Here is a 20,694-nt window from a genome sequence, read left to right as displayed (position 1 = left end):
AATATAACATGCAAGGAAGTGTTAATATGACTTTATTACCCAACTATGTCATTGAAGACTGGCCAACATTAATTTGGGAGTCACTTTAATTTATTGTGCAGTATCAAATGAAACATAAAAAAGAATCACAATACAATAAATCTCTGTTTGATCGCTATACAATCGATATGTTGTGTAGGCTAAATTGTTTAAATAAATGCACGGAAACATTCAAATCCAAACACGTTAAAAAACGAAACAGTGTGGAATAGAAACAAAGACGGCTTTGACCTCGACGTGATTTGAACACGCAACCTTCTGTTCTGGAGTCAGACGCGCTACCGTTGCGCCACAAAGTACGGGCATACTACATGGTTGTTATGCAATGCTAGAGTGCACAGCAAGCATGCCAAATGCATGGTAATGCCGATGCTGATACTTGGAAAACACTCAGTATCACCAGGGTTATAGGAAACAGCCGACTCGATACATGTTCGTAGCCAGTAGGGCTATGAAGTTGTCGCAAGTGTGTTTGATTCTCAGCTTTAAAAGTAAAGAAAACATTAAACAACTAGTTTAAATCAGTAAAACTAGTATTTAACTAGGATTCTCTCAGCGCGTCTCCTTTGAATGCGCACTGGCACAAATGGGCTTTGATCGTCTAATTACGTGGCAGAATGCAATAATGTATTGGGTTAATTTACCAACAAAAGAAACATAAACAAACGTGTATGTATTTATTTGTGAATAAACTATCCTGCTTCTACGATGGGACCAGGGATCTTACATCGGCAATCTAATGACAGGCCAACCCCAGAGAGACATTGTCTTCTGTTAGTAAAATAGATTTTCTAAAATATTAACTGAAGGCAAGACTTTGTGTTATTACTTTTCAATTTAGTGTGTGTATTTTGTAAATGTTAAGGTGTAGAAACGGCAGGTATGAAGTTTACCTGACTCTACCCATAGAGGACCAATACATTTATTAAAACAAAAAAAAAATCTGAACACAAGGTGTGTTTATTTAATCTGATACCTTACATCTAGACTTAACTGTTACGGTTAACAAAATTAGAGTAAGTTATCATAACAATAGAGTTAAAAGAAAATTCAAATAACATGCCAGTTAAAAATGCGCCAAAAATGACAAAGTAGTCTCAGATTAGGACAATGGCACTTAACGGGTAAGAAACACATTTGCAGCAAACCCCTTGAAATCACCAGAGCCTTCCTCCTCCTGAATACTATGTAGGTGGGCTGGGACTGAAACCTCCCCCGGGTAGAAAGATTGGTCTCATACTGGTAGAAACTCAGAAAAAAGACAACATCAAGCCTACAATTGCTCAGTTGTTAAAATCAATAAGCACATTTCAAATTGGTCATTGCTAATGCTAAAGCAATTTATGAACACTTTAAATACGGCTTGACTAATATAAAAATATAGCAATGTCTTTTGCACTACGCAGGACTAGATTGAGTTTAAAATAGACATTACATCTGAAAATAACTTGTGCTTACCCCCACTTACAAGGAAGCTGTCAACCTTTGTATTCGTCCTCATAACGTGTTAGAAAATGTAAACAGCAGTTGGAGAATACCGAAGTCGATCATCCTAGCATGTTAAACGAGGGCATTTCTCATGTAAGCTACTTCCACTAATAGATCATTTATACTGTTCTCAATGGTCCACATCCCAGCCTGAGACCACGATCCAGTGGCAGTCGGAGATGTTTTTCAAAGTAATATGTTATTTGAAATATTAAAACAATCTTTAGTTAAATAACACATGTTTCTACACAAAATATTTTTCAGTGACTTCGACAAGTAGCCAGTTTACAACAAAAATGCAATCTGTGTTAGGAACGCTATTTTAGTCCGATTTAAAATGGAAATGAAAATATTATTGAGTGCTGACAAGAGTTTGGTATCAGCTGTTGATTTCCTTGAAACAATCTTTTATAGTAAAATGAACAAATTGATTCATTTAAAAAATAAGTAAAAGTGAACTGTCAGAAGTGGGATTTGAAACCACGCCTCCATTCGGAGACCAGAACACACAATTTTTTGGAAAGACAGCGTCCTTGAGTCTGGCGCCTTAGACCACTCGGCCATTCTGACAAGCGGCGTTTGTTATAGTAGAAAACCGCATTATTTCATTTCAGCACAGACTAGGGCTGTCTATTGTATCAAGGCCCGATTGGGTTTATTACGCACATACTAACTTGCACCATGAAAGATGTAATGACAAGTGTAAAAAAAAGAAACAGATTGAAGCCAACCCACGAAAGTAAGATTCTTTATTTCAATATCGGTATAGCTTTAAAGGATGGACGCATTTTACAATAGCAATTGCTATATGACAATGACCAATAAGTAATTGTGTTGCAATACTTTATACAATGTGAACAGAATCAGACATTGCTCCGTTGCCTCGAAGAAACATCTACAATTTGTATTTAAAAAGGACGCCCAACGTGGGGCTCGAACCCACGACCCTGAGATTAAGAGTCTTATGATCTACCGACTGAGCTAGCGGGCTGTCGGGAGAAAGTTTCTTTCTCTGAGGCGGGGTGAGAGAGGAAGTACCGACACGTGCGTGGGACCTGAGATTCGGTGTGCTGCTGCTGTAGATGAGTGTTCTGGAGACGCGCTGTTTCTGTGTCTGCGGTGTTACAGCCGTTTGAGTATATTCCAAAAGTAAAGTGCTGGATAATTCGAGAGCTAGTCTGTTGAATAAAGCTCTGAGATGTGTGGTTAAATCCCGGTCTCATCAATTTTGTTTTGTTAGATTAAAAGTGTTCCAGCAGCAGGTAAATGTCACCACACCTTTTGGTTCTGTTTACTTATGCTACACCGCTGCTAAACCTGAACGTCGCTGCTAATTATCTTAACTAAACTTGTATTGTTCTTGAATTGCTCTAATATAGTTAAACCTGTAATGTTGCAGCTAACGTTCCCTAATACTGTTAAAACTTTTGTATATTAACAATCTGGCTTTTGTTGTTGAACCCTTGCTGGGAAGAGCTGTTTCCAATCACCTAGCACTCTTAAAGAGAAGTGTAATCGCTGCTATATGTTGGTCTAATACCCCATGCTTTTAAAATGTGGCTATTGGCTGGCTTTATTCAATTTCCCCTCCTTGTTTTTAGTACAACTTTAATACATTTTATTGTTAGTTATTTGAACTGATTTATGTGAATCATGGATCATTGTAATAAAGCTTTGTGAACTGTCATTCTGCCTTTGTCATTCTGTTGTCATTCCTATTCCAAACCTTTTAATTAATTTTTAGTAGTGTCGGTATTAGGACTCTCACTGGATGTCACTGGGTGTGGCTGCTACAATCCCATATAGAATGCGACAAAACAGGTCGCCCTCCTTCATATAAACAGAAAAAGAATAAGTACACGCACACACGAGTTGATTTACTGCAGCGTCAGACATCGGAGGTTCAGCAGTGTACTGCAATGTTGTAAAAAGACGTGTGTAATTCAGGATGGTTGAGCGAGCTATGGCGCTGCGTTCAGATCACAGTTACCCTGGAAGCGTGGGTTCGAATTCCTTTTCTGACAGCTCTGTTTGTTCATTAACCACTCGGCCACGGCTACATGATCTCACGGTTTTCCGTGAAAACAGCCGTATTATTGTCAAAAGAAGCAAACGACACCCGCAGTAATGCTGCAGATGGCAGTATAGGCTAAATAATGAACCCAAGTCAAATGCCTTTGTTGAAACTCTATCAGATTTGTACAAGTCAAGCACACGTGGGAAATAATAATACAATATCCTTTCGGCCAACGTTCATAATAATGAATACATCCTTATTTCAAAATACGTAGCTATTTAACTAATCTTTTCAAAACACCCATACACAAAAGCCTTATTTCTACTGAAAAACTAACTTGCTTCATGGCTGCTGCTACAGCACTCGGGCACGTTGTGCCTAGCGTTAGCGGACATAGGAGATAAGAACGCATTATCACAGGCGGCACAATTACGACATGTGTAACAGGTGGGACCGCGGGAACCAGGAAGTGTTAATTGTTGGCATTATAAATATCGGCACCATAAGGGTGCAAGAGAACCAGGTAGTCGATGTGCAGCTGTGTTTTGGTGTTCCTGTGTTCCCGTGGTTCCCCCTGTGACGAGGCGAGTCGGCGGATATACTTTTGGACGTCAGTATTCCGGACTCTCCCGAGGAAGTGGAACGCCGCCAGCCACTGTTTCTGCTAGTTGTCTTTCCCTGTGTTTATCTTGCACATTGTTTTTGCTTATTATTGTCCCTTGTTTGTTTTAGTTTGTGTACGCACGTTTTTATTTGTCTTTACAGTTTTAATAGTATCGTGCAGCGTTTAGCTAGCTTTTAGTGTGTGTCTATAGGAGCTGAGAGGGAGAGCGTCGCTATTGTAGCTGCTCTGCTCTACAGAGCATTGAACGTTTAGTCAAGTAAGGTGCAGGGTTGTGTTTTCTTTTTGAATTGTGCACTATTATGTTTGGTGTGGTGATTTTGTTTATAGTTACACTGTTAATATATTTACTTTAATAATTCACGTGTGGTTTCTTTTGTTTATTTTATCACAGGTGGTGGTTGACTGCCCTTCTGGGCTTTGGTGGGTGGAGCAGCCAAATATTTATTAATTGGATGGACGTTTCTCTATCTCTCCTCTAGGTGTCGCTGGGGACAATAAATAAGCAATTATTCTATTGTGCAAGATATATGGTTAAGATTGTGTGTAATTGCACTGCAGCAATTGTGGGTTTTAGTGTTGTTGTTGATAATAAAGATTTTGTTGGCACAACCAATTTCCATTCTTTTGTCTTTTCATTTATTTGAGAGGGGCTCTGTGTGGGGTACCCAAATATTGCTGCTAGATTAATAAGGTTGTGAGGTTCTATTTCTCGTTAAACTATAGATGGCGTAGTCTGCATCGCGACCTGTACAGTTAAATAGAGAATAGGTCGTGGACGCCACATTTGGCGTAGTCGGCAGGACCTTTGGAAATTGGTTGTGTATGCTGCAGTGCTGAAGTTATTTGTTTGTTTATTTTTTTTTTTTTGTATAAAGGGAAAGATAGGGAAACAGTGGCTTGGCTCTTCTAACGTGGATGTAGAAGACTCGGCACCCTAGAGAACACTCCCCATCAAGTTTATTTTTCATTTTAGCGCTAACTTGTCTTAAGGTGCTAAAATGGCAGAAATGGAGCAGTTGAGGGAGCAGTTGCAGGCGCTGAGGGCAGCTCATGATACCCTGGCTGCTAGACAGCAGAATGTACTTGCAGCTGTACCAGGAGAAAGCCCTGCGGTAACTGAAAGATTAGTGTATTTACCACGGGAACGGAGGTGCCCCAAATTCCAAGGTAAGACCATGGTTGGTGGATTGTCTATTGATGATTGGGTGGAGGAAGCACGGACTAGCATTAGGGCCTGACATATGTCTAAAGTAGATCAGGCAATTTTTTTATATGACCATTTAGAAGGGGAGGCTAGAAATGAGATAAAATACCGATCCAAGGAAGAAAGAGAGGATCCTGAGAAAGTATTTAAAATATTGATTGAATTATACGGCTGTTCTCAGTCCTATGTGGGTTTGTACAAGCAGTTTTTTGAGCGAAGGCAGAAAGAGGGGGAGTCTCTTAATGAGTACTCCCATGCATTAATGTCCTTACTCGAAATGGTCTTGCGGAGTAATTCTAACAGTATTCCAAATTCAGAGATTGTGCTAAGGGATCAATTCACAGAGAATGTGCGAGACAGTATGTTGCGCCGGGAGTTAAAAGGTATCGTACGTCGAGACCCACAGATTACTTTAATAGCCTTACGTCAAGAGGCAATTAGATGGGTTCAGGAAGGGGAACGGGGATCAATTAGTGCTGTTCGTGCTCCCCCAGCCCGACTCAGTAGTATCCAAGGCAGTTGTGAAGCGGTTGCTGTATTAAAAACACAGGATAGTGAGTTGGAGGAAATTAAAGGGATTTTAAGTAGTCAACAGTTGCAAATTGATCACTTATTACAGCTCTTAGAACAGCCCCGGGCTATTAGTAAAGGACAGGGGGCATCTCCGAGCCTTTCTAGGTATAGGTATGATTCAGAAGGGAGGCCCATTTGTAATCGGTGCAACCTGGCTGGCCATATTGCGCGGCGTTGTGTGCGAGAGCAGTCACAACATGGGCAAGTGCCTGGTAGTGATGGGGGAGGTTAGAGCCCAGTAGCAGGACTCTGCCATCGGAAAACTAGGGCCCGCCAGTGTACAGAGCCATACATTGGTTGGGGGCAGTGTAGGCTCCAGTGCTACTCCAGATAGCGCCACTGCGGTATCATGTTTGTTAGGCCGTTGTCCGGTAGTGAAAGTCTATATGAGTGGGGTCTTAGTGCCTTGTGTATTGGATACTGGTTCAATGGTTACTACTGTTACAGAAAGTTTCTTTTCCCAGAATTTTAAGTTTAGAGGTGGGGGGAAGCTTAGAGATTGTGGTTGGTTAAGGCTTCAAGCTGCCAATGGTTTAGAGATACCGTATGTGGGTTATTTGGAGTTGGATGTACAAGTATTGGGGAAGTTAATTCCCAGTCGTGGGGTTTTGGTTGTTAAAGACCCCCCAGGCATTGGGGCCAAGTGTTGTAGAGGAGAGCTACCAGGGCTTCTGGGAATGAATGTAATTGAGGAGTGTTATCGTGAGTTATTCTCACAACATGGGCCCGTGCTTTTTCAGGTCCCCCCTGTTGTTAATGCAGGTGTAGATTGGCAGAAGGCACTTCATTTTTGTCGACGCGTGGTGACTGGCACATCCCAGGTGGGTAAGATAAAAGTGCAGGGAGCTGGGTTAGTCAGTATTCCTGCTGGAACGATGGTTATGGTTCAGGCTACTGGCCCTCAGGGTGGTAGTATGTTGCCATGGACAGCACTATTAGAACCCTTGGGGCCAGGTGAAGGTACCCTACCTACTGGACTCCTATTGCCTTCCGCTGTAGTAAATATAGTAAAGGGGCAGGTACAGGTACCAGTGGTAAATGTAGGGGTGAATGTAGCCTATTTACATCCCCGTGAAGTTTTGGGAACAGCACATTGGGTAGAGGTAGTGCAGGACCCTGCTACAGGTATCCAATTTGAGGAGGTAGGGGCCCCTGAACATGTTGCAATTATTAATGTGCAGGGTGTACCATCTAGTAACATGGGCTCCTTATCTGATTTTTCTGGCCTTGATTTATCTGGGTTAACCTTAGTTGAACAGCAGCAGGTGCAGCAGTTGCTACACAAGTACCATACTGTGTTTGCTGAGGGTGAGGGTGATATAGGGTGTACCAAGGTTATTACCCATGAGATCCCCCTGGTGGACAATGTGCCAGTCTGCCAACGACATAGAAGAATACCCCCTTCGCAATATGAGGCCGTAAAGGCCCATATAAAGCAGCTGTTGGAAAGCCAGGTTATTCGTGAGAGTAGTAGCCCTTATGCTTCTCCTATTGTGTTGGTGCAGAAGAAAGATGGCAGTCTGCGTATGTGTGTTGATTACAGGCAACTTAATGCCCGGACCCGGAAGGATGCATACCCCCTACCCCGTATTGAAGAACACTTGGATGCCCTCTCAGGCGCGCGTTGGTTCTCCACACTTGATTTAGCAAGCGGATATAATCAAGTTCCGGTAGCAGAACCTGATCGGCATAAAACGGCATTTTGTACCCCTTTTGGTCTGTTTGAGTTTAACAGGATGCCTTTCGGACTCTGTAATGCCCCTGGCACATTCCAGCGACTAATGGAGCGACTGTTTGGAGATCAGAGTTGCCAGTCTCTCCTCTTGTACTTGGATGATGTGGTTGTGTTTTCTTCGACTGTGGAACAGCATCTGGGACGTCTAGAAATGGTCCTTAGTCGCCTTCAACATCAGGGCCTTAAGGCTAATCTCAGTAAGTGCTGTTTCTTCCGTACAAAAGTTAAATATCTGGGGCATTTGGTTTCCCGTGAGGGTGTAGCCACTGACCCTGAGAAGATCACTGTTGTTGCAGAATGGAAGCGGCCTAGAAGTCTTGTTACAGTTAAATAGAGAATAGGTCGTGGACGCCACACATGGAAAAAATCCAGTATATTTGTCCAGTACACCGAGATCTCTCGAACGTTTCAATGAGTCAGCCCTTAATAAACACTGTCCGTGTTCATTTCTGTGTAAATGACGTTGTCTATACACAATACCTGCCATGTAAGCCTATTGGTATCAAACCGATCACAATTAATGTGATCCGTGTTTTCAGTCAGATTGATAGTTTTAATCAATCATCGAAAAAGCAGCAGTGCTTTGCAACTGTAGTTCGTCTTGCGTACCATTTGGTAAGATACCCACTCAGAACGTGTCCGCTTCCTCCAGCCCCCTAAGGAACACTGGAGGGGTCATCAATAACAGGGAGCAGTTGGCCAAAAAAAAAAAACACTCGCTGTCTCCTTGACGCTCAAAAACGAACACTCTCACTCTTCCTCGTGGATAGCGAGTCCAAACAATTTATGAACGCATTTCGCTGGCAAATCACTATAGAAATGATCACTGAAAGTATTGTTTTATGGGCAAGTGGCCGACAGTCTCCCTCCAACTCTGAGTGGCACCGGTAGCTGTGCCGCTGACAAATAAACAGGAGCTTTCATATAATGCAATTGCTGTTGCCCAGTGAGGTGTTACAACAACATTTTAAACTCATTCCAAACTGCAGGCGGTTAAAAGCTTAATTGGGTTCAAGTTTCTCGTATGATTTAAAAAGTAGGAGCCAGTTGCCTCATTTGCATTGTCTGCCTTCCTCCTTTGCACTGTGAAGTCTATCAAATTTGTGCTTAAAATCTGAATACGATTCCCATTTGAATCGTGTATATTTGGTTTCCATTTTAGCAATATGCATACACACTGTTCTGTTGAGCTCCCAGGGTGTTATCTAATAAAACACCATAATCGGTTAGCACGTTCGGCTGTTAATCGAAATTTTGGTGTTTCAAGCCCACGCAGAGATGATGCTTTTTGCATTTCTTTATCGCATTAGAAAATGGCACTATAATACGTTTTTATTTCCTCCAATTACACTAAAGAAAAAATGTGCTGTTTTTTTAATTCAAAAAATTAATTAAGAACAAATAACCCTAGTCGTGCTGTTTACAAAAAACCCGGTATCGAAGCAGGGACCGTTACAGTCTAACCCTCTCCCAACTGAGCTATTTCAGCTTGACGTGATTTTGCTATCGAGACAGCATTCTTTTCGTCAATCGCCTTTTTGTCCATCCAGTAAACCTGCATGTAATGAGAAACGTTCAACAGTTCGGAAACACCACAATAGAATCCAATGCCTTTGCAAATGTGTTTCCAAACTGTTAGTTTTTCTCCCAAATGCGGTTTCTCAAAAAATGGTTTTGCCTACTTTTTATTATTATTATTACTTTTTCCAGAGTAAGACCAAAAGGCAAACATCCAGGAAATAGTTAAACACTGCTACAGCGCTTGAACTGTCTCAACAAACGTTTAGCTCTAAAACGTGTAAAAAACATCTTTAACACTATCATCTGTGTTCCAAATAGCGGTTAATCCACATGGTGATCAATAAAGTGAATGCTGGCTTTGTTCACATATTGGCAAGACGTTTTCACGATTCACGCATATTCTGAACAAGCACACTAGAATATGGTAATGAAAGGACAGGAAAATAACTGCTTTATTGGCTCTGGTCTTGTATCGTCACCTTGATTATTGTCTGTAAGATTGTGGCATTAATCAAAAACCTAATTATGTAAGGTTCCCAATGCGCAAATACGCAGCATATTTAAACTTCTTCACAATCTTAAATCTTCTCACATGAATGTCAAATACGTACTGACAAGTACGGCCCTTTCCCAATGTAACACTCTGCTGTGTTTGAACACCAACGATGGCTTGGATATGATGTATTAAACCACGATACTATTGTTCCCACTTTCTTTATTACTAAAAATGTGCTTTTCGTGTCAGCCCTTGTGGCCTAATGGATAAGGCACTGGCTTTCTAAGCCATGGATTGTGGTTTCGAGTCCCATCTGGGGTGTGATTTTGTTATAGGAGGCTGTGTGGTCCAGTGGTTAAAGATAAAGGGTTTGTAACCAGGAGGTCCCCCGGCACAAATCCCACCTCAGCCACTGACTCATTGTGTGACCCTGAGCAAGTCACTTAATCTCCTTGTGCTCCGTTTTTCGGGTGAGATGTAAATGTAAGTGACTCTACAGCTGATGCATAGTTCACACACCCTAGTCTCTGTAAGTCTCCACGGATAAAGGCATCTGCTAAATAAATAATAATAAAATGAACATAATTATGGTAAGTTTTATTGGCGTGTGATATTTTGTAGATCTTGTTATCTGCTTAGTCCGCTCACGCTAGCCAGAACGTTCTCGAGTGCTCTGGCAGCAGCCATGAAGCAAGTCAGTTTTTCAGTTGAAATAAATATCTACTTTGTTTTTGTGGATGGGGGTGTTTTGAAAAGATCAGTTAAATAGCTACGTATTTTGAAATAAAGATGTATTCATTATTATGAACGCTAACAGAAAGTATATTGTATTTACATTTCCCACGTGTGCTTGCCTTGTACAAATCTGACAGAGTTTCAACAAAGGCATTTGACTTTGGTTCATTAGTTAGCCTATACTGCCATCTACAGCATTACTGCGGGAGCCGTTTACTTCTTTTGGATATTTTCACAACTAACCGTGCGAGCATGTAGTCGTGGCCGAGTGGTTAAGACGCTGGACTAGAAATCCATTGGGGTTTCCCCCGCGCAGGTTTGAATCTTGCCGACTACGTAAGCTTTGTTTTTAATTGTACGTGTTCATTGTCAATACATGTTTAAAGCTCAGGAAGTCTGAAATATTACTGGTTGTACTTCATATCGCTTCGGTTCATTTTGTTAAAGAATGTTCATTTTGGCACCATTACAAATGCTGTGGTTTCTTTAAAGAAGAAAAGCCGTGGCCCGTACGGGGATCGAACCCGTGACCTTGGCGTTATTAGCACCACGCTCTAACCAACTGAGCTAACCGGCCACACACTCAATACTTGATACTAGAACCCGAGGAAAATAAGTCCTGCGGACATTATGATTGTTCTACCAAGATGTTCTCATGTTAAACTGAACAATAACACATTCAAAGTATTGGAAAGGCATAATTAGAGGCCTCGTCATAATGAGGCAGTTTAACAGTGTGAAGGATATGGTGAGGTGCAGGCTTGCGGTGACTTTCTCTCATTTAACGACCTTGTGATTTGAATACTAACAAGAAAAACAAATCAAATTACCAAGCATTCGGTGGACGTTTTAAGAAATAAATAAACAAACAGATTTGTCAGAAGTGGGATTCGAACCCACGCCTCCAGAGAGACTGCGACCTGAACGCAGCGCCTTAGACCGCTCGGCCATCCTGACTTACACCGACGACTTTGCACAACACTGCAGTACACTGCTGAACCTCCAATGTCTGACACTACAGTAAATCACCTGGTGTGTGCGTGAACTTATTCTTTGTCTGTTTATATTAAGGAGGGCGACCTGTTTCTTCGCATTCTATATGGGATCACAAGGACACTCCTCTTACAGACAGAAAATATACGGCAAACAGAGCGATCGCTTCACGGTTAGAAACAAATCAGAACAGTCTGTTAGCAAATTAACTTCATGAAAATACCACACAGGCATTACATAAATGTTACAGATATGTTTCGTAGACACAAAAGTTGTAACATAATTGAGTACATTTGTAAACTATCCGCCAGTAACAGACATTATCTCACATTATCTCTAGTTTCAAACGCATTATCACAGGCGGCACAATTACAACATGGAAAAAATCCAGTATATTTGTCCAGTACACCTAGATCTCTCGAACATTAAAATGAGTCAGCCCTTAAAAAAACACTGTCCGTGTTCATTTCCGTGTATATGACATTGTCTATACACAATACCTGTCATGTAAGCCTATTGGTATCAAACCGATCACAATTAATGTGATCTGTGTTTTCAGTCAGATTGATAGTTTTAATCAATCATCGAAAAAGCAGCAGTGCTTTATATAAAAGTTTATTAGAAAATCCATTACATAATCACATCACCAAAACATACATTTTACAAAAATAAATCTGTCATTGAATTAATTTTCCAGTTTTTCATTGCATTGTTTCTTCCCAAGTTCTTAATATCCATCCATATATAATCTTTCACTCTACCAAAAACAATTTTACAAAAATCAATTTCTGTTGCTTGATTTTTTGTTTTATTATACAGATTCATGTTTCTCAACAACCACAAAGCTTCTTTGGCACTGTTGATGATCAGCCATGCCTTCTTCCAATTATCTGTTTTTAAACCCCCTCTTGGCCCATACATAATCACATTACATGTCAATTCATTTGTTTTGATAAATTTTTTCAGAAGCACTTTTAACCTCCCCCAACATCCTTTAGCAAACTTACAGTTACAAAAGACATGTTCAACCGACTCAGTTTCTTTACAATCAGATCTGACACATGTATCTGTCATTGCCATTTGACTTTTGTACATAAGCTGCCGACAAGGTAAGCGTGCATGTACAGATAGCCAAGCTATATCCTTCTGAGTATTAGATAAGCCAGGATATCCTACATTTCTCCACACAACTGTTGACACGTGTGCACATTGAAAATTAACTTTGATTAATTTATCATTTGCCAGTTTATTTTTCTGCAAATCTCTAGGTTTCCACTTTGCTTTTGGCCAATCCATCAGATCATATTCTAAAATAAACCGTGAAGCCTTCTTGTATACAAAAGGCATCATCCAACTGTAGGGCACTGTCAAATTTATATAAATTAATCCCATCTTTCTTACAAAATGTCCAAAAAAATACCTGGCAAAGAAACTGCATTTCTTATTCATCTGAAGAATTGTGTTAATTAGAAAACAGACAAAATTTGCATACAAATAAAAAATGACATTAGGAAAACCTTTCCCTCCATTTTTCTTTTCCAACATTACAGTTTCCCTTTTCACCTTTTCCATTCTCCCCCCACCAAAAGAAAATAAACAGCTCCCTATTAATCGATTTGCAAGATGCTCTGTCCGGAGGAAAAACCTTTGCTACATATAAGAGCATTGACATAAACACCACTTTAATTATTAAAATTTTACCTTCCATTGACAACTTTCTGGGATTCCAGAAAGTGATTTTCTTTCTCACTTTACTCATCACCTCCACCCAATTCCTTACCCCACTCACATTTTTATCAAAAATCATGCCTAAAACTTTAATGTAATCATTCTTCAATTTTAACATTTTCTTAATTTCATCTCTCTCCTCCCACTCCCCCATACAAAATGCCTCACTTTTCTCCATATTAATTTTCGAACCAGAAGCTTTCCCATATAAAACCATAATTTTCAAAGCTTCCTGAATAGAGTAGAAGTCTTTACACATCAATGTCACATCATCCATGTATGCTAAGGCTTTAACCTCCTGATGATCAGAGCCAGGAATTACCACCCCCTCAATCTGTGTATTCTTTCTAATTCGCAAAAGTGCAGGTTCTAAACAATAAATATATAACAGGGGTGACAAAGGACACCCCTGTCTCACCCCTGACTTCACCTCAAAACCAGCAGACATAAATCCATTAACAATCACTTTACTACTGATGCCTCTGTACAGCATCTTCACCCATCTAATAAATCTTTGATCCAAACCCATGTACTCCAAAACTTTAAACATAAAACAATGATCAACCCGATCATAGGCCTTTTCTTGGTCAAGATTAATTAAACATAAAGGCGAATCTCTCTCCTTTGCATAGATACATGCATCTCTAATCAATACTAAATTCTCAGCAATAGCTCTTCCTGGAACACCACATACTTGGTCAGGATCAATTAATTTTGCCGTTATATTTTGAAACCTAAACATTATTATCTTGGACAAGATCTTATAGTCACAATTGAGGAGACTAATAGGCCTCCAGTTTTTCAGCTCCTCTTTTTCCCCTTTATTTTTAAATAGGAGAGTTATCAGCCCTTCCCTCATAGAATCGCTCATTAGTCCACTGCTCAAACATTCATTGAAAACTTCTAATAAATCTTCTTTAATCACTTCCCAAAAGGTGCAATAAAATTCTATGGGCAACCCATCTGATCCAGGAGTCTTACCTGTTTTAAAAGAAAAGCATGCTTCTTTAATCTCATCCAAATTTATATCCCTCAACAAATCATTATTCTCTTCTAATGTTACCTTGGTTTCCAGACTTTTAAGAAACAAATCTTGTATTACAGGATCTGTTTCTCTCTTTTCATAAAGAGATTTATAAAACTCCTCTGCAATTTTTAACATTTCATCTTTCCCTTTCAGAACTCCCCCATTCTCAGTTCTCAAGCCTTGTAGACAACTCTTCTTCCTAAACATTACTTTAAAGAAAAACCTACTACAAGTCTCGTTTTCTTCCATGTACTTGACTCTAGCCCTAAACATAACCTTTTTTTCCATTTCTAAAAACATCTTGTACAGTTTCTCCTTAATATCTCTTATTTCCTCCTGGAAATCAAACCCCTGACTCTGCAACCCAAACAAGTTTTGTAATCTTTTTTGTAATTTAACATATTTATTTTTCCTTTCCTCTGCCCTCCTCCTTCCTAGTGATATAAAATAGCCTTTTGTCCTACTCTTGATCATTTCCCACCATTCACACACCGAATCAAAACACACTTTCAACTCTTTCCACTCTGTATACCTTTTTTTAAAAGCCTGAACCAAATCCTGATTCTGTAATAATGCACAATTAAATTTCCAAGAACCTCTTCCATATTCAAAATTGTTAACCAGTTCAACAGATACCACCAAACTCTTGTGGTCTGAAAAAAAAACAGTTTCCAATTCAAAATTTTTCACATTTAAAAACTGTGAAACGAAACAAAAATCTATTCTAGAAAAGGAGGACTGTGCATTATTGAACCATGTAAAACCAGGGTCTAATGGGCAAAAGCATTTTGCTGCATCCTTCAAGTGAGCATCTTTCACTATTATTTTTAACAATTTTCCTGATTCATCTAAATTCCGCTTCCTTTTATCAGCAGGTAACAATCCACAATTAAAATCTCCCGCCACTATTAGAGTTTTGTTGCTCACTAAAAGCAATCTTAAGTGTTCAAAAATATGTTCCCTCTCTGCACACGTTTGAGCCCCATAAATATTCACTAAACGAATTTCTGTTTCATGACTTTATATCAACTGCTAACAAACGCCCTGGAATTATATCAGAAACAGATTTAACTTCAATATGAGGGTTTTTAAACAGAATCCCCAACCCTGCAGCCTTTTCTACATTTGATCCCGCCCACACAGATATCCCAACATTCCATTCCTTCTTTAAATTTGCATAATCATTTGAAAAGGAAATACTGCACTCTTGTAAAAATATAATATCGGCACTAATAGATTTAAGGTAACCAAAAACACTCTTTCTCTTATCAGTCCCTTTAATACCTCTAACATTTACAGAACATAAATTCAATAGCATCATTGTATAAACAAGAATGACAGAAAAAAACCCAAACTTAATCATTTGTTTGTCCCTTTTTATCCCCCTTCTTTTTCTCTCCCACGTTATGCCACTGATAGTCTCCTCTTGTGTTCTCAATATTATCCTTGTCGTTGATTGTATTGTTATCAACTCCTTTATCTTTGTCTTTGTTTGTGGCAGCCATCTTGTCTTTGTCTTTGTCTTTGTCTTTGTCTTTGTTTGTGGCAGCCATCTTGTCTTTGTCTTTGTCTTTGTTTGTGGCAGCCATCTTGTCTTTGTCTTTGTTTGTGGCAGCCATCTTGTCTTTGTCTTTGTTTGTGGCAGCCATCTTGTCTTTGTCTTTGCCCATGGTAGCCACCTTTTCATTGTTATCTGACTCACCCTCTGCTACAACTGCTGGTTTCAAAAATACAGACACAGCAGAGAATGTCTGCACATCTCCCTCCTCCAGAAATGTAGAGCCCTGGAAATCAGTTCTTTCAATTTCCAGCCCCCGAGTTGGAGTGTCTGGACTACTAATCACAGCCAGGCACTTTTCTTGCTTCCCAATATGTGCAAGTAAATGCTCTCTTTCCTGATCGTGCACAACATCAGGGGCAATATTAACCCCCCAGACTTTCTTTTTTGTTTTAGCCACAGCCTGTTCTTCAGGCTTCCGTTTACCGGTCAGCTGTATTATCTCCATTTCATTATCACTGTTATCCTCCTCTGCAGAGACATCAGGCTCATTTTCCGAAAACTCTGAGCTATACAGGTCCTCTTTAAGACTCCTGTCTTCATCCTGCTGTTCCTCTGTTCTCTCTTTGCTGGCTTCCTCCTCCCTTTCAACATCCTGCTGTTGTGTTACTCTCTGTCCTTTAACTATATTGGTATACAACTCTGGGCAAGTTTTGAAAACATGGCCCTCTTCCCCACACAGATTGCAGTGTTTCTCCTCATGGCAGAGAGCAGTTACATGCGGCCCTCCACAGTTCTTGCATTTAGTTACAGAACAACTCACAGCCAGGTGTCCCAGTTGTCCACAGTTACGACACAGCTTCGGCATCCCATTGTATACAACAAACCCACGAGCTGCCCCCAAAGTCACATTACTGGGAAGGTGACGCACCCCACCAATCCCCTCTGGATCCTTAAACAGTTGAATGAGCCACTGACGTGCTCCATTCCACACGCCATCTCTGTCCACAACTTTGCGGCTAGATGAAGTAACTTTGCAGTATCTCTTAAGCCATGTTTCCACGTCATATTCATGAACAGACTCATTATAAAACTGTATAGTCACAACTTTAATCTCCCGGTCAGACAGAGGTTCAACCAAAAAATGTTTCAGAGGAAGTTCATTCTTTCTCATTCTATATCTTTGTAAAAACTTTTCCATTTTTTTAGAATTTACAAAACTTACATCAAAGCTTGCCTCAGTTCCAGGTCTCTTGATTAAACAGTTCAGGTCTTTTGGTGAAGTCTCCAACATTTTCTGGATAATCTTTCTACTGAAGTCGATTCTAGTTAGGTAATTCTCTTCAATTTTGCCGCACAATGTAAAACGAATTACATTGTGCCTCCGCACACCTGGTTGCATCGGCATCCCCACAGCTCCTGAAGAAAGCCCCTCCAAATCCCGGCAGAAGACTTCCTCTGAAGCAGGAATGCTTTATACTCTCTAGATAGTTTAGCAATTCTGTTGAAAACAAACTGCAGAAATGATCCCTGAAAGTATTGTTTTATGGGCAAGTGGCCGACCGTCTCCCTCCAACTCTGAGTGGCACCGGTAGCTGTGCCGCTGAGAAATTAACAGGAACTTTCATATAATGCAATTGCTGTTGCCCAGTGAGGTGTTACAACAACATTTCAAACTCATTCCAAACTGCAGGCGGTTAAAAGCTTAATTGGGTTCAAGTTTCTCGTATGATTTAAAAAGTAGGAGCCAGTTGCCTCATTTGCATTGTCTGCCTTCCTCCTTTGCACTGTGAAGTCTATCAAATTTGTGCTTAAAATCTGAATACGATTCCCATTTGAATCGTGTATATTTGGTTTCCATTTTAGCAATATGCACACACACTGTTCTGTTGAGCTCCCAGGGTGTTATCTAATAAAACACCATAATCGGTTAGCACGTTCGGCTGTTAATCGAAATTTTGGTGTTTCAAGCCCACGCAGAGATGATGCTTTTTGCATTTCTTTATCGCATTAGAAAATGGCACTATAATACGTTTTTATTTCCTCCAATTACACTAAAGAAAAAGTGTGCTGTTTTTTTAATTCAAAAAATTAATTAAGAACAAATAACCCTAGTCGTGCTGTTTACAAAAACCCGGTATCGAAGCAGGGACCGTTACAGTCTAACGCTCTCCCAACTGAGCTATTTCAGCTTGACGCAATGTTGCTATCGAGACAGCATTCTTTTCGTCAATCGCCTTTTTGTCAAGCCAGTAAACCTGCATGTAATGAGAAACGTTCAACAGTTCGGAAACACCACAATAGAATCCAATGCCTTTGCAAATGTGTTTCCAAACTGTTAGTTTTTCTCCCAAATGCGGTTTCTCAAAAAATGGTTTTGCCTACTTTTTATTATTATTATTACTTTTTCCAGAGTAAGACCAAAAGGCAAACATCCAGGAAATAGTTAAACACTGCTACAGCGCTTGAACTGTCTCAACAAATGTTTAGCTCTAAAACGTGTACATTAAAAGTCTATTAACATCTTTAACACAATCATCTGTGTTCCAATAGCGGTTAATCCACATGGTGATCAATAAAGTGAATGCTGGCTTTGTTCACATATTGGCAAGACGTTTTCACGATTCACGCATATTCTGAACAAGCACACTAGAATATGGTAATGAAAGGACAGGAAAATAACTGCTTTATTGGCTCTGGTCTTGTATCGTCACCTTGATTACTGTCTGTAAGAAAGTGGCATTAATCAAAAACCTAATTATGTAAGGTTCCCAATGCGCAAATACGCAGCATATTTAAACTTCTTCACAATCTTAAATCTTCCCACATGAATGTCAAATACGTACTGACAAGTACGGCCCTTTCCCAATGTAACACTCTGCTGTGTTTGAACACCAACGATGGCTTGGATAGGATGTATTAAACAACGATACTATTGTTCCCACTTTCTTTTTTACTACCAAATGTGCTTTTCGTGTCAGCCCTTGTGGCCTAATGGATAAGGCACTGGCTTTCTAAGCCATGGATTGTGGTTTCGAGTCCCATCTGGGGTCTGATTTTGTTATAGGAGGCTGTGTGGTCCAGTGGTTAAAGATAAAGGGCTTGTAACCAGGAGGTCCCCCGGCACAAATCCCACCTCAGCCACTGACTCATTGTGTGACCCTGAGCAAGTCACTTAATCTCCTTGTGCTCCGTTTTTCGGGTGAGATGTAAATGTAAGTGACTCTACAGCTGATGCATAGTTCACACACCCTAGTCTCTGTAAGTCTCCACGGATAAAGGCGTCTGCTAAATAAATAATAATAAAATGAACATAATTATGGTAAGTTTTATTGGCATGTGATATTTTGTAGATCTTGTTATCTGCTTAGTCCGCTCACGCTAGCCAGAACGTTCTCGAGTGCTCTGGCAGCAGCCATGAAGCAAGTCAGTTTTTCAGTTGAAATAAATAACTACTTTGTTTTTGTGGATTGGGGTGTTTTGAAAAGATCAGTTAAATAGCTACGTATTTTGAAATAAAGATGTATTCATTATTATGAGCGTTAACAGAAAGTATATTGTATTTACTTTTCCCACGTGTGCTTGCCTTGTACAAATCTGATAGAGTTTCAACAAAGGCATTTGACTTGGGTTCATTAGTTAGCCTATACTGCCATCTACAGCATTACTGCGGGAGCCGTTTACTTCTTTTGGATATTTTCACAACTAACCGTGCGAGCATGTAGTTGTGGCCGAGTGGTTAAGGCGATGGACTTGAAATCCATTGGGGTTTCCCCGCGCAGGTTCGAATCCTGCCGACTACGTAAGCTTTGTTTTTAATTGATTGTATGTGTTCATTGTTAATACATGTTTAAAGCTCAGGAAGTCTGAAATATTACTGGTTGTACTTCATATCGCTTCGGTTCATTTTGTTAAAGATTGTTCATTTTGGCACCATTACAAATGCTGTGGTTTCTTTAAAGAAGAAAAGCCATGGCCCGTACGGGGATCGAACCCGCGACCTTGGCGTTATTAGCACCACGCTCTAACCAACTGAGCTAACCGGCCACACACTCAAAACTTGATACTAGAACCCGAGGAAAATAAGTCCTGCGGACATTATGTGTTCTACCAAGATGTTCTCATGTTAAACTGAACAATAACACATTCAAAGTATTGGAAAGGCATAATTAGAGGCCTCGTCATAATGAGGCAGTTTAACAGTGTGAAGGATGTGGTGAGGTGCAGGCTTGCGGTGACTTTCTCTCATTTAACGACCTTGTGATTTGAATACTAACAAGAAAAACAAATCAAATTACCAAGCATTAGGTGGACGTTTTAAGAAATAAATAAGCAAACTGATTTGTCAGAAGTGGGATTCGAACCCACGCCTCCAGAGAGACTGCAACCTGAACGCAGCGCCTTAGACCGCTCGGCCATCCTGACTTACACCGACGACTTTGCACAACACTGCAGTACACTGCTGAACCTCCAATGTCTGACGCTACAGTAAATCACCTGGTGTGTGCGTGAACTTATTCTTTATCTGTTTATATTAAGGAGGGCGACCTGTTTCGTCGCATTCTATATGGGATCACAAGGACACTCCTCTTACAGACAGAAAATATACGGCAAACAGAGCGATCGCTTCACGGTTAGAAACAAATCAGAACAGTCTGTTAGCAAATTAACTTCATGAAAAAACCACACAGGCATTACATAAATGTTACAGATATGTTTCGTAGACACAAAAGTTGTAACATAATTGAGTACATTTGTAAACTATCCGCCAGTAACAGACATTATCTCACATTATCTCTAGTTTCAAACGCATTATCACAGGCGGCACAATTACGACATGGAAAAAATCCAGTATATTTGTCCAGTACACCGAGATCTCTCGAACGTTTCAATGAGTCAGCCCTTAATAAACACTATCCGTGTTCATTTCTGTGTATATGACATTGTCTATACACAATACCTGCCATGTAAGCCTATTGGTATCAAACCGATCACAATTAATGTGATCCGTGTTT

The 20,694-nt window shown here is 40.1% G+C and overlaps 8 non-coding genes and 1 pseudogene across 8 annotated transcripts; 2 read left to right on the top strand and 7 right to left on the bottom strand.

Moving 5' to 3' along the window:
- Positions 1-1,986: 1,986 nt before the first annotated feature.
- Positions 1,987-2,097, bottom strand: trnal-caa (transfer RNA leucine (anticodon CAA)). Its single transcript has 2 exons — positions 2,060-2,097; positions 1,987-2,032 (listed from the first exon to the last, which is right to left on the bottom strand). It is a non-coding gene; the product is annotated as a tRNA-Leu (tRNA).
- A 6,207-nt stretch (positions 2,098-8,304) lies between these two features.
- Positions 8,305-8,523, bottom strand: LOC117395701 (small nucleolar RNA U3). The gene has a single exon (XR_004543630.3). It is a non-coding gene; the product is annotated as a small nucleolar RNA U3 (small nucleolar RNA).
- A 2,164-nt stretch (positions 8,524-10,687) lies between these two features.
- On the top strand, positions 10,688-10,770 carry trnas-aga (transfer RNA serine (anticodon AGA)). Its single transcript has one exon. It is a non-coding gene; the product is annotated as a tRNA-Ser (tRNA).
- Positions 10,771-10,936: 166 nt separating this feature from the next.
- On the bottom strand, positions 10,937-11,010 carry trnai-aau (transfer RNA isoleucine (anticodon AAU)). The gene has a single exon. It is a non-coding gene; the product is annotated as a tRNA-Ile (tRNA).
- A 298-nt stretch (positions 11,011-11,308) lies between these two features.
- On the bottom strand, positions 11,309-11,390 carry trnal-cag (transfer RNA leucine (anticodon CAG)). The gene has a single exon. It is a non-coding gene; the product is annotated as a tRNA-Leu (tRNA).
- A 5,742-nt stretch (positions 11,391-17,132) lies between these two features.
- LOC131703605 (small nucleolar RNA U3) lies at positions 17,133-17,225 on the bottom strand (annotated as a pseudogene).
- A 2,175-nt stretch (positions 17,226-19,400) lies between these two features.
- Positions 19,401-19,482, top strand: trnas-uga (transfer RNA serine (anticodon UGA)). Its single transcript has one exon. It is a non-coding gene; the product is annotated as a tRNA-Ser (tRNA).
- A 170-nt stretch (positions 19,483-19,652) lies between these two features.
- On the bottom strand, positions 19,653-19,726 carry trnai-aau (transfer RNA isoleucine (anticodon AAU)). The gene has a single exon. It is a non-coding gene; the product is annotated as a tRNA-Ile (tRNA).
- Positions 19,727-20,022: 296 nt separating this feature from the next.
- trnal-cag (transfer RNA leucine (anticodon CAG)) lies at positions 20,023-20,104 on the bottom strand. The gene has a single exon. It is a non-coding gene; the product is annotated as a tRNA-Leu (tRNA).
- Positions 20,105-20,694: the final 590 nt, after the last annotated feature.

This window comes from Acipenser ruthenus, chromosome 32 (genome assembly GCF_902713425.1).
Source record: "Acipenser ruthenus chromosome 32, fAciRut3.2 maternal haplotype, whole genome shotgun sequence".
In the NCBI taxonomy this organism is placed as follows: domain Eukaryota; kingdom Metazoa; phylum Chordata; class Actinopteri; order Acipenseriformes; family Acipenseridae; genus Acipenser; species Acipenser ruthenus.
This window is presented reverse-complemented; position numbering and strand designations above follow the sequence as displayed.